This window comes from Anabrus simplex, chromosome 5 (assembly GCF_040414725.1).
Source record: "Anabrus simplex isolate iqAnaSimp1 chromosome 5, ASM4041472v1, whole genome shotgun sequence".
Lineage (NCBI taxonomy): Eukaryota > Metazoa > Arthropoda > Insecta > Orthoptera > Tettigoniidae > Anabrus > Anabrus simplex.
In genome coordinates this window covers 61,375,389-61,389,737 of record NC_090269.1, presented here as the reverse complement: position 1 = coordinate 61,389,737, position 14,349 = coordinate 61,375,389, and the positions used below count along the sequence as shown (strand labels likewise).

Genomic DNA, 14,349 nt, shown 5'->3' with positions numbered 1-14,349 from the left:
ATTGCTATTTAATATGTACACTGCCGATGTACCTAGCACTACATCACGCCAATTTGCTTATGTGGATGTCCTAGCAATAGTTATTCAGCAATGCAATGTGAATGAGATAGAAGCAATTCTAAACAGAGACCTTGACATTTTAAGCGAGTACTTTGATAAGTGGCGTTTGATACCTAGCACCAGTAAAACAGAAATCTGTCTCTTTCACCTTAATAACAGGCAGGCAAACATTACTTAGAATGTTTCCCTCGACAACTCTCCTCTACCACACAATCCTAACCCAAAGTACTTTGAAGTAACTCTTGATCGGACACTATCCTTCAGGAAACATTTAATGAATACCGCTGCTAAACTGAAGACCAGGAACAATATCATTCAGAACCTTGCAGGTTCTACATGGGGAGCATCAGCATCCACTCTTAGGTCGTCAGCATTGGGACTGGTAACAGCCGAGTATTGTACTTCTGTTTGGCTGAATAGCCCTTATGTTAAGAATACTGATGTTGTTCTGAATCAGACAACGCGCATTGTCAGTGGCGCAGTCAGATCTACTCCTCTTTTTTGGTTGCCAGTCTTAAGCCACATAACACCTCTAAGAATACGCTGACAAAACAACCTAATACGCGAGTTCAGGAAGATAACAACGAACCCAAGTCTTCCCATTCATAAAGACATGGTTGTTAGGTATGGACGTCTGAAATCAATATCTCCACCCATTCAGACTGCAAGGGAACTCATTGCTAGGAACGTTTTCTGATGAATGGCAATTGGAGTGGACCAACACAGCTCCAGATGAATGGCAGACTCTCTTTAGTCTTCAACATCCACCACCTGATTTTAATCTCCCCAGAAGAACCTGGGTTCTTCTCAACAGAGTCCGTACCAATCATGGACGATGTGGGTCTTTGTTGCATAAGAGGGATATGCGCTCCTCCCCTGAGTGCGACTGTGGTGAGAAGAAACAGACCATCCGGCATACTGTCATTAAATGTCCAAGGAGGTCATATTCCGGTCAGCTGAAGGAGTTTGTGGCCGGCCCCGCGGTGTAGGGATAGCGTGCCTGCCTCTTGCCCAGAGGCCCTGGGTTCGAATCCCGGCCAGGTCAGGGATTTTTCTCTCGACCTGAGAGCTGGTTCGAGGTCCACTCAGCCTACATGATAAGAATTGAGGGGCTATCTGACGGTGAGATGGCGGCCCGGTCTCGAAAGTCCAGAATAACTTCCGAGAGGATCCGTCGTGCTGACCACACCTACCCCTCTTAATCTGTAGGCCTTTGGGCTGAGCAGTGGTCGCTTGGTAGGCCACGGCCCTTTACTCAAGTAATAACAGCTTTTAGGAAATCAGTCACATTGTGATAATGTTGATTAGTCTTCTTTTCAACAATGCCCTGTACTGTACATAATAATCCGAGGGTTTTAGGTCTGGTCAGAGGTGGCCACACGTTTGGCGTGATGAGGGTGCGCAAAATGGCTACCCTTTCATCTTGAAACGGCAAAGCTTTGTGCACAGGTCCAGAGTCCTGATGAAATATATGTAGCCTATATAGCTTTCCACTAGTTACATGTGATAAACTTCTTATTTGCATTCTGCATTGACTTACAATTAACAATTAAGTACTTTGAACAATTCTATAAAGAAATTCTTCTAATAATATCCACCTTTTCAATACCTTTCAACAAATCTATTAACTAGTATATGTTTTGGTCTGATCGGACCTTCTTCAGCTACAGAACATAAAACATAGGTAAAAAGTAATCTTTTAATGCTCATGTCAAAGTAATAAACACCACTCCCTCCTCTGCTACCATCCCCAATCACCATCAGCAATAACTCGCTGTAGCATTCAACCTTATTATTCAGTCCAGCTTCAGTCATGCAACAGCTCAGCACATTCAAATTCAGGAGATGTAAATTAATGATGCACTCTTATTCCAACAGCTTATTTTCTTTGTTAACAATTTTAATTTTATTTTGCCTTGTTCTTCTCAGATAATATTCTACAGAACAAGTAGTTGAAATGAAACTACGTCCAACTATCGTATGTTCCATTTTGGTATTTTAAAACCGTCAGCTACAATATTTTTAAAATTGTAATTGAAGCTTTTTAAAAATCTCTGTTTTATACTTAAGTACGTTGACAGGTTTGCAAAATACAACCTGTGACAATAAAGTTCGGTGAATAGTCCTGTACAATCAACATAGATGAACAATGCCTGACAGTGACCTTACTGTCCTTCGAAATAGTCCCCTTCCATAACTATGCACTGCTGAGATCGGCAATACATGTCCTGGAAACTTTGCAAGAAGGCTTCCTTTGGGATGGTGTTCAAAAGCCTTGTCACGTTTCGTTGGATGTTAGAAATATCGTCAAATCTCTTTCCTTCCAAAGCGAGCTTGAGTCGTGGGAATACGAAGAAGTCTGGAGGATTCAGATCTGGCGAGTATGGGGGATGTTCAAGTTGCACCACCCCCTTTTTTGCCATGAACTGTTTGACGATATTGGCTGTGTGTAAGCGAGCGTTGTCATGGAGAAAAAACCATGAACCTTGTTGTGCGTACTGGAGTCGTACCCTGCGTAGACGTTTCATAAAACGGGTCAAAATTTTAATGTACTGTGCGGCATTCAATGTCGTTCCCTCAGGTAGAAATTCCTTCTGGATAATGCCTTGACTATTGAAAAAGGTGATGAGCATCGTTTTGATGCGTGACTTTTTGGCTCTGACCTTTTTCCGACGAGGGGATCCCGGAGAACGTCATTCCATGCTTTGCAGTTTCGTTTCAGGGTCGTACCTGAGACACCAGGTTTCATCCTCAGTGACGATACAGTTCAAGAAATTTGGTGTCGCATCTGCCGTTTCGACAAAATCCTGTGAAGCCTCTAAACATGCCTGCTTCTGATCGTCAATCAAGTGATGTGGCACAAGACGAGAACACTTTTTCCTCTTCCCTAACTTCTGGGTAACGATTTGTCGCACGATTCATGGTTAATCTGCATTTCATCCGCTATCATGCGCACAGTGAATCGCCGATAGTTCGTGATTAATGTCCTCACCTTCTCAATGTTTTCGTCACTGACGGCGGTCGCTCGTCTTCCGCTGCGGGGGTTGTCAGAAACACTTTCCTGGCCTCCTCGAAAATGGGCGAACCACTTGTACACACACTTCAAGGACAGTGCTTGATCTTCATAAACACGTACCAGCATCGCATGCGTTTCTTTCGGTGTCTTGCCAAGCTTAAAACAAAACTGTACATTGATCTTTTGATTGTTCATGTTCCTGTTCACCGTTCAGAACCAGCATACTAAACACGTACTGTGTCAAACAGGTTTTCCACGGCTCACACACGATGCTCAACTGAACAATGTTGGGAGCAGGTGGTCAAAACCTGCTGCTAAGCAGGTCCAGCGTTGCATGTCGACAGTGTTGCCAGATCGACCGTTCTGACTTCATTCACTGAACTGTATTGTCATGGGTATGTATCCCCGACTATAACTCTCCTCATTTACAATCTATTTTATTGGGAATGAACATCCTAGTTTTTTAAGACAGTACGGTGTTTTTAACAATTTTGAAGATCCAAGATTTTTTAAAAGTTATATCCGTGACAATTTCAAGAACTGAACAATGTTTTCATAATTCACAAATCTAATGTTTTAATTTTTTAATGTTATGTAGCTGAAGGAGGTCTAATCAGGCTGAAACATGTACCAATTAATAGGTTTATTGAAAGGTATTGTAAAGACTTTTGCCCTGAACAATCAACTTTTGAAGACTACCTTCTCAGTGCATTATATGTCCAAAGTAGTTGAATGATTTGCTGCAAGATCTTGCACAACAAACTTTTGCTATTAAAACCTATTTAAAATTGTATGTGCTTGTCAATACACTTTTATACTTGAAAAATAATTTATTCAAACATGTTTCAGGAACATAGTACATTCCCTTCATCAGTGAAGTCCAATCAAAGAATGAAAACAAGAAGTTATAACATTGTATTTTGTTTAGCCCAAATCTAAAGAAGTATTATATCATAATTCACCATACAAAGTGTCAGTGAACAAATGAACATTAGTGATACACTAGGAAAATTATAATTACATACAATTTTAATATTTAGATGATGTTGAATGAGAGTACCTAAATAAATTTAAGATTTTCAAGTTTTATCTTTTTTTTTTCTTTTCTTTAAATGATCAAACACTAGTTTATACAATGGGTTCTCATCTGTACTTCTTTCATTGAAACTTGATGCAAAGTGATTTTTTTGAGCAAGATACATTTCTAAACTTTCTAAAACATTTATGAATCTCTTTTTGGCTAAATGTATTAATTCTATGTCATCAGAAATGTCTGTCAATTTATGATTCTTTTCAACCATCTGCTCTCCCTTTGCTGAATATCTTTTATGTTTGACTGCATTTAATTATAAAAAGTGTACTGACAAGGTAGGCCAAGCACACCCATACTATTTTAAATAGCTTTAGACAAGTCACTACAGGAACAAATACCTATTATGGTTAAGTAAATATCAACAGAGAAACATTTATCTGAAGTTGGTTCAGAACTGACATATTCATGTGATGAGATGTCCAAGGAATACTCAGCATTTTCTGCCAGCACCACATTTTGAAGCTTTCTATTCATGCACAATCACACTGTAGGATGGCCCACGTCTTTGTTCCATACAAGAAGACTGAGAAGACTAGAGATTCACCAAGCTTATTTTTTGTATTGATGGTGATTCTATCATCTTTCCAAATCTTCTGCATACGGTCATTGCTACCTTAGCTATTTCAGTTCTTTATTTTATTTCATCTTTGGAATAACCAGAATTGGACAATAAGGAGCCTAGATACATGTGCTGATTTATAACTTCACATCTCCAATCTGCTGGATACGTGGACTGTTATTCTTCTTACGATTGACAATCATAACCTTAGTTTTCTGTCGACTTACATGAAATCCAATTTCTAGGCTTGTTTCCTCCACTCTCTTGATTAGCTCTGTTAACACTTCAGATGATGCCATCAAGGTAATATCATCAGAAAATCACTCAAATTGTTGATCTTGCATCCTGTACTAGAAAATCCTTTATTCCAGTCCTCTAGTGCAGTTCTCATCACATACTGATCACAGAGATCAAAAAATAGTGGTGACAGAATGGATCCCTTAGGAACTCCAGTCTTCGTTCAAAACTGCTGGGACTGTTTGCTTTCAATCTTTGGCTGTATTTTCCTCATACGGAGACTTGAAGAGATCAACCAGACAGAGTGGCAAACCCACATCATCTCAAATTTTCCGGACATCTGACAATATTGGTGGCCTTTTGGTAGTCAATAAAGCACAGGTATACCAGATCACTGAATTCCCTACACTTTTCTTAGACTCAAGATCTGTTCTTGGGTGCCTTTTACCTTTCATGAATCGAGTATTGACTTCAAGAATTTGGTACTCTAAGAATGCTCAGAGTCGTTAGCGTAAGATATGAAGCATAACTTTAGTGGCATGTAAAATCAAATCAATTAAGTGATTATTCTCAAATTTTTTCATCAATCCTTTCTTGTGGATTGAGATGAAGGAGAATTGTACCCAGTGCTCAATTTGTAGCAAAATAAGTAAGGGAGCTCTAAATTCACACTATTTACTAACTTAAAGATGTGCACCCATATGCATTTGAATACTCTGTATAATACTGTACTCTATTATATCCCATAAGCCTAGTCTATTACGGTACAGAAAGAAATAGATACAAATCCCTGGAAATATACTTTTTAGCAATTTTTAACTTCCACACTAATTCCATTTTATTTTTATCTTCTCAGCTGCACCTCTGTCAGTAGCTGCATGATGCCCATGAGACAGCCAGGAATCCACATACTTTGAAGCATCAAATCTTGTTAAAGGAGGATCAACAATCCCAATAAAAAAATATTTAAAAATCCTGAGACTGTGGATATTAATAAAGACAATAGATTTGGAGTCATAATTAAATGCATCTGCAAGAATCCTCTCTCACATTCACTAGTTGAAATTGGAATTAAATTAACAGCACTGGCAAGAAGAAGCAAAGCTAGAGGCATTTTCCCATTTACTAGATAGTCTCTGAAGGCACCTAAGCGACTGTCTCTCATAACCCTGAAATCTTGAGCATAGCTTAATTTCTACCTCTGGAAACATAGTATCAGACTTGACATTAACTGGGCAGTTTTCAGGATGAAGCACTTTTATTCTATTCAGAAGTTCTTGATCACTAGCCCTATTTAGTCTATTTTCAATGGATTTATGTAGGTTTTCATAGAACTGTCCATTTACTGGGACACTGTTCACCCTCTTGTGAAGTGGAATCACTCTAAAGTATCATAGACTTTATCGCAATGCTGTAATATTGGCCTGGTTTCTCCTTTCGTCTTTCAAACATCATTAACCCATTGCCATACTTTGATGGAACCTTCCATCCTGCGATTGTAAGGTGGTAACATACTTCGACGGATACTTCTGTCCTGGTGCACGGAACATTTCTAAATTCATTATCGCGGTTAGATGGTCAGAGAGATTTATTCTGTTAGTTTTGCAGTCTACCCGATAGATGTAAGATGATACCCGAAGCTATTTTCTGTGTGTAAATAGTAACTCCGAGCTGTAATCTATAATTATAAAAGGAAGTGTTTGTTTGTCTGTCTGTCTGTGTGTCTGTGCGCGATGCCCAGCAAAATCTACAGCATGCAGATATCTGAAATTTTGAACATAGGTAGATGAAAGGGGTCCAAATGCACCTCGAAGCCGGAATTTTCATTTTTGCTTTCGTTGGTGAGTTATGAATGAAGAACCATCGGAAAACGTGCATTGGGATATGACAATCTAACGTGCTGTCACCAAGATGAAATGCATCGAGTCGCTGTCGCTAGGCAACGTACATAAGATAGGTAGAGAACACAATATTCAAGAAGCCATTTTACGTCCAGGGCATAGGAAACCGTTTTTGGTCTTATATGGTGTGAGGGCATATGACGCTGTTGATGCTCTGCAATGAACATGGCTCTGAAACATGACGAATATTACTGAAGCCACCATCATTACTGAGCATGCTGTGGGCGAAGTAGTATTCCTTGGACTGTAAATCCATTGAGTAGGAAGCCATTTTCGGTCCGCGACACGAGGAGCAATCAGCCCGTAATATTTGGAAGTGTTTGGGTGTATGTGTGCGAAGCCCAGTCAAATCTACGGCACAGAGATCTGAAATTTTGACGTAGGACAATCGCTTAAAGTTATAGGACTCCATCTTCGAAAACGGTGGTTTTGCCATTGTCAACTGTACGTGAACCATCCTTTATATAACACTTAATAGAGAAAAAAATGGAAGGGATCCGACATTTCGAAAAATGAAGGTATCGGCCAAAGGAAGACAAGGGCCACGAAGGGCGTGAAAATGAAAGATTTCATAGGCCTCGAGTGTTCTAATAACGTCAGGTTCGGAAAAGAACAAGAGTTGGCCAAGGGAGGTCGGATAGGATAGATGAAAGTGAGGAGCCTGGCAAAAGTAAGTGGAAGCAATGCCAGGCAAACACAATACAGTATGTATGTTACCTCCAAATGGAAGGACATTAATATAGTTTATTCCGAAGCTCTATAAGGAAACAATATATTGTGTATTATATAACATGGTCTTTTACATGGTTTTAATATTATTTGTACCAACCATCAACCCGGTATCTTAAGCATTGAAAGTAACAATATAACACAAATAAAATAATGTATTTCATGCAATTTACGTCAAAACGATGTGAGTTAATAAATATAATGTTTTAATTTGCTTTTAAATAAATAGTTTAGAAACATCTAACGGTTCGATTAATAAACGCGGGCAAAGCCGCGGGCACATGCTAGTACAGAAAATAAAAAGCACCTCAGTTTGCCACTAGTTGTAAACAATCATGACGGCATCCAAGTACGGCATGGATGAGGTATGCGTAACTGGCTTGAAAATAGTGATGTTGAAAGTGGAAATGATTCACTGGAGAGTGAAAATACTTCTTCAACTGACAGTGATGAAAGTGATTCCAATTTCAGTTCCAAGGTAATAGTGCCAATCGAAACTACGGGACAAAACCAGAATGCAAGGAGAGCGGGTGAGAACTCTAGTAATGATACTCAGAACTGGGATCTTGTTGACAATAAGCCTGTTTCTGTAACATGCAAACCAGTTTCTGAAATTTACTCTATAGTGAGGAGGAGGTTGGAGAATAATCCAAAAGAAATGGACGAAGAGAATGCATTTCTAACCCCACAGTTCTAGGATCACGTTACAAAGGAAACTGATGCCCATGCATCTTCATTTCTTGCTCATTTATCTGCTTCCCTTGAAATCAGTAATACTTACGATCAAAAACATTGGTTTCCTGTTACTAGAGACAAACTAAAAGCTCACTTTGCTCTGTGTATTCTTATGTGATTCGTCAAATTTACGTTAAAGTGACTGAAAAATAAATGGCATGTAAGGGAATATTTCCTCTCATAAGTAATGGTAGGCCAAAGGGTTAACTTATCGCACAGCTCCAGATAATTTTCAACATAAAGACACCTTCCTATTTCAAAACCTGGGATTCCAAATAATGCACAAGTTCTGGCTATCACTCGATAGGAGGTACCACTGCACTACTTTAGTTTAGTGAGTGAATCAGTGCAAACCTGACTAGTGATGCTCTATTCCATATTTTGAGTGTTTCAGGTAGGGCCTACATGCGGTTTTTAATCTTAAAATTGTTTGTTCATCCACAATGAACAAGTATTACTCGAATACTGCATCGTATAAACTCAAGGGGATCAGTTATGCTGAGACACATGAGAACAGAACAGCGGGCCACAAGTATTCAGTGTCCGAGTGCAAAGTTTGCTGCTAGTAGAAATAAAAAGAAAACTGCACTTCAAGTGACCAACCAGTCTCGCAAAATATTTGGAGCCCAAAAAGTGGCAAGTTTTGGGAAGTAAAGGAGGATCTACAGAAATATGTGATGTCATTACGGAATGATGGATATGCTGTTTCCAACAAAATAATGTAGGATGAGAAAGCTTCAACACATGGGATCAGTCCCCCTGATTTTCAGGTTAGCAGAGGCTGGATGATTTAATTTTATGAAGAGAAATGGACATTCACTTCAACAAAGATCACTGTCAAAGAATGACGAATGATTTCAACCAAAATGTCATTTGTTTTCATCGCTTCATGGTTGGGAATTGGAACGTGAAACAATATCTGCTTTCCGAAATAGGAAATGCAGATCAGATGCCGATCAGCTTTGATATGCTGCAAAGTCAAACAATCGATAAGAAAGGGACATTGAGTGTTATGGTACACATTACAGGAAGCGAGAAACAATGTACTGTAATATTTGCTGTAACATTTGATGGCAGAAAGCTTACACCTTATGTTGTTCTGATAAAAAAAAAAGCCAAAAGAAAAATTTCCGTGCTTTGTTGCTTTGTTCATGAGTGAGGTGTTGATAAACGCAGGGTTGGTTGTTTAGACTACAGTGTGCCTTATAAGGAAGGTGAGATTTTTGTAGCGAAGGAGTGTTTTCATTCTGCAATTCCAAGTTATACACTGTACATTTTCTTTATAGTTGGCCGACATCCTCGATTCTATGAACCCTTAACGAGAAATCCTTGATAAAGTCAAAATTAGTGGATATAAGGCAGGAAAGAAGATATTTTGTAAGAATGTGATCATAACAAGGACACAGAGAATGAATTTTCTGATGAGGAAGCTAACTTTGGGGGTGACTTGCACAACTTGTACAAGATTGGAGACAAACTGTTTGGAGAAATAGAGCGGAGTCTCTCCTTCGATGTCCAGTTCTCCTTGTTTTGGGGGTTTTCATGGCCACCAGACTGAAGACACTAAGAGATTATTGGAAGCCATGAGAAACAATTTGGCAGTGATTCCTGGCAGATTGTCATCGGTACGTCAACCCTTGGGACGTTTTCAAATAGTTTTTTAAAAAACATGAGCAAACTTCATCAGTGCTGGATGGTGGGAAGTGTGCATAAACTTACTCCAGCAGGCAAGATTCAGAAACCACTGGTGAAACTCCTCTGAGAGTGGATATTGTGCACTTGGGACACGATTTCTTCAAAGGTGAGACTGGAAAGAAAGCGGGAATCTCAATCTCAAATACTTTAGACAGGAGTGAAGATGACCTTATGGCGAGATGTGAGCAGTGATAGTAGCAGTAATTCTTCCTGCAGTGCCAGTAGTGACATAGGTTAGGCTTTTTTTCCTCTTGCCGATGTGTCATTATTACTAATGTGATTGGTACTTTAATTTAGTTAATTCATATTTATATCACTTCACGTCGTATTATCAGCCCGTAACAGGAAGAATATTCTCAGTGTCCGTAGTTCAAACCTGCATGTTCAACTTGGCCGAAGTAGGGCTTATTCTATTTGACTGTTCAAATGAAAACCATATGGCATAAGTTTATGACAAATGAGTTGAACCAATTTTGTGTATAGTAGGCCCTATATGTGATGTATCTTTAAAAAAAATGCAAATAAAATGTTTCATGTCTGAATTCCATGAATAATAAATGCACCCAATTTTTTTGGCTGTGTTTTTCTCAAAAAAAAAGTAGTTAATTTTGCAAGGAAATATATAAACCTTCATACATAATTCTCTTTTTGGCACCCTGTGGAAATGTGTCATCCGAAACAGTTACAAAACGATGGACTAATCCTTTACAGTCCTGCCATACTGCTGAAACTGAGGAATAACTAGAAGCAACCCAATATATGCATAGTATTCCTTCAATTCTTAGCAACTGCACATCCAATATATTTGCACAAGCTTGAAGATCTCTGGAATTTTTGGGGGAAGAATAATAAAGAACATAGTTTGTCCATGAAAAACTTGAAGCGGTTAACTCCAGCCAGTTCAATTACACAATCACCGACAAAGTTCAAGCCTGTGATTTGCACAATACCAAAATAACACATTAGGAAAATTTTCTGCAATGAGTTTCTTCATACCCCACTCCTTGCCCCAAATAAAGTAGCAGCTCCATTGCATCCAACTGAAATAAGATGTTTTTTTTCAGAAACCCATACGTAAAATTGTGTAGTTTTTAAATGTCCAGTAAGGCATTATATTATATCCCTTCACAGTTACATCAGGCAAACTGATTAAGTCAAGAAAAAGTTCACAGGTTCTTACATCCCTGATTCATCCATGTTAACGCTTAAATACAGAATCAAAGTGGAAATTCTACTAATCAATATAGAATCATCTAGAGGAATTGAAAAATTGGGAGTATGATTTCACATTCCTTGTCCTACATGAAGAACAATAAGCTTTCGTCAAATTGTTCTTGACTTAAGACATCTACAAGGGTTGCGGCAACTACATTTTTCTCACATTTGCATGGTGCTACCATACAGTGGTCATATCTCCTGAAAAGCACAACACTCATAGAAGATGGACACAGGATGAGGTGATGGTGTGTTGGACACGTATCACGCACAGGGCAATGGGACCACAGTAGTGAATCAGGCTCCAAGCAGATCGATGTGAAGAGGCAAGAACAGCATGTGTAGGCTACATCAAACTGGCCGTTTGCCAGGGTCGCAATGAGAATGTCATAGATAGCTTACGAAACCTGTGGGGAATAATGCCCTTCCATACCAAACCGTTGTGAGATAGGCAGCACCATTTCAGCAAACATGAAACAAGCAATGACGTGCAATGGTCCGGAAGACCTGTTAATGTCCTAACCGATGTGTCACATGCAGTAATTTCCCAGAGTATGGGCATGGACAATAGATGGATACTACTTTAATTACAAGCCGAAAATTGAAAATGAAAACGAAAAACGAACCATCCACAGAATTTTACGGGAAGATCATCTGAATAAAATTGCATCAGTGGGTGCCACAAGCACTCACCAACTTGCAAAAAGGCCTAAAGAGCTTGAATGTTTTTGGTCAACCCATAGTGAGGCGCACTTAATTCCGTAACGCTAGTGGACGCACGTTAGTCGTTTTTCCGCCTTTGGCTCTTGTGTGGAAATTGCTGGTTACATCGTATACATGCAAGTCACAAAAAGGGTTGATAAAATGAAGTACAAACTGATTCAAACAATGTCACGACTTTTTCTTAAGATAGTTAATGCCCCCCTCCTCCCATGTGCGCAGTAAACTAGAACATGATAATAAAACAACTCTGTGAATGTTGCAGAAGTCCCATTGGTATCTGATAAATCACTGCCAAAGTTAGTTTCCTCGTCAGAAAATTATTCTTCGTGTCCATGTTATGATCACATTCTTGCAAAATATATATTTTTCCACCTCATATCCACTAATTTTGACATTATTAAGGATATCTCGTTAAGGGCTCATAAAACTAAGGATGTCCGCCAACTATAAACAAAAATGTACAATGTACAACTCAGAACTGCAAAATTAAAGCGCTCCTTCGCTACAAACACCTCACCTTCCTTACAAGGCGTGCCACAGTCTAAACGACCAACCCAGCATTATCAACACTTCACTCATGAGCAAAGATATAAATAATATCGACCATAATTTAACAAAGGAACAGTAGCTACAATGAAAGAAAAAAATAAAATAACAACACTGTAGGAGACTTCAATGAGTGTTATCACTGGGCGAAGGAAAACCAGTGGCGAAGGGGCAGACGCGCGACCAACTGAGGGTTAATAATGTAAAATTTCCTTAATGTGGCTTTACCAACACAAGTACGTCTTATGGCGACAATGAGATAAGAAAGGCCAAGGGGTTGGAAGGAAGCGGTCGTGGCCTCAATTACAGTAGAGCGCTAGCATTTGCCTGATGTGAAAATGGGAAACCACGGAAAACCAACTTCACTGCTGCCGACAATGGGGTTTGAACCTACCATCTCCCGAATGCAAGCTCACAGCTGCGCAACCCTAATTGCACGGCCAAGTCGCTTGGTAAAATTTCCTTAAGATGACTATAAACCACAAAACGCCTTATAAAAAGTCATAACTAGCACCCGCTACTCCCCACCCTTCATCACCGAGAGGTGAATAATAATGAAAATCCACAGCCTGTTTCCAATCATTCAGCCGGGTCAGGAATGGAATGAATTAAGGCCCCATCCAACGGCGAGGATAGGAATTGTGCCGGCTGCCAAAGCCAATCACACTCCTCTGGGGCAATGATTAATGAATGGCAGATGAAATGAAATGATACTGGTGTTGCTGGAATGAAATATGATGGGGAAAACCAGAGTACCCAGAGAAAAACCTGTCCCGCCTCCGCTTTGTCCAGCACAAATCTCACATGGAGTGACCGGGATTTGAACCATGGAACACACCATGCCACCTGAGCCACAGAGGCACATAATTTTAATAATAATCACCAAAGTCACATCTTATCGAAATGAGGTGTAGGAACGTGCAACTAGTGAGATCTAGAATACACCTCCAAACCTTAGCAGCCTACCATAAGGTAAAATTAATTTCACCAATATTCCCCGACATTAAAGATAATGAAAACCTGCATTAATAGAAAGGGATGAGCCTGATTTCATTATTTCTCGATTTAAGAGGAACCCCTTTATATTATACGCTAAGACCAATTATGCTCCACATGACCATGGAGGTGATTTTGCACATAAAATTACACATTAATAGAATTCGAGGTAAAAACTCAGGTCATTCCTATATGGCATTGGCCAGTTTATTCTATTTACAGCTTTAAATACTTGCTAGTTCACAAAGCCACTTTCGAAATACACCTCGTGAAGAATGAGGTTATACACGCGATGAGCAACGCTATATTGAGATTTCCCTCGAAACATGAATACAAGAATAGCCAGTGTTAATTTCCTCACCTATATCCTACGATCGTTATCCGATCCAAGCGTGTCTCAGCATTTTTGCACCAACCAAAATCCACAACAAGCCATCAACCAACACACTACAAACACAAAATCATTATTATCTCATCGGAACCAAAACATGTTCCTTGCAAAACATCTCACAAATAGGCAAAGAGGAGCCGAAGTAAGCCGAAGACACCTACGGACGCATCCTTATGGGACAGACTATTACAATTATATAACTCGACATTTCACCCGAACGCAGACAAAATGACTTGTGAACATTGCGTTACCTTAAATTTTCGAAAAGGCGAATATCCATTATGTTCGTAAATCATAAAAGAACAGCACATAATAAACATTCAAGAGCAAATTATGATTTATATACGTCCATAAAAATCTAAACTTCAGTGAATGTGATATTGCAGCATTAATATACACAGAATAATATACCGGTAATAGACTTTTGATCATTGATTTTCTCGTTAAATACAA

At 39.2% G+C, this 14,349-nt stretch overlaps 1 protein-coding gene across 1 annotated transcript in view; it reads right to left on the bottom strand.

The window, feature by feature from the left end:
- Window positions 1-14,002, bottom strand: part of drosha (ribonuclease 3 drosha) — a 295,969-nt gene extending 281,967 nt beyond the window's left edge. Inside the window, exon 1 of the mRNA XM_067146934.2 lies at window positions 13,867-14,002. The gene's annotated coding sequence lies outside the window, so the exon portion shown is untranslated. The remainder of the gene's footprint in view (window positions 1-13,866) is intronic.
- Window positions 14,003-14,349: the final 347 nt, after the last annotated feature.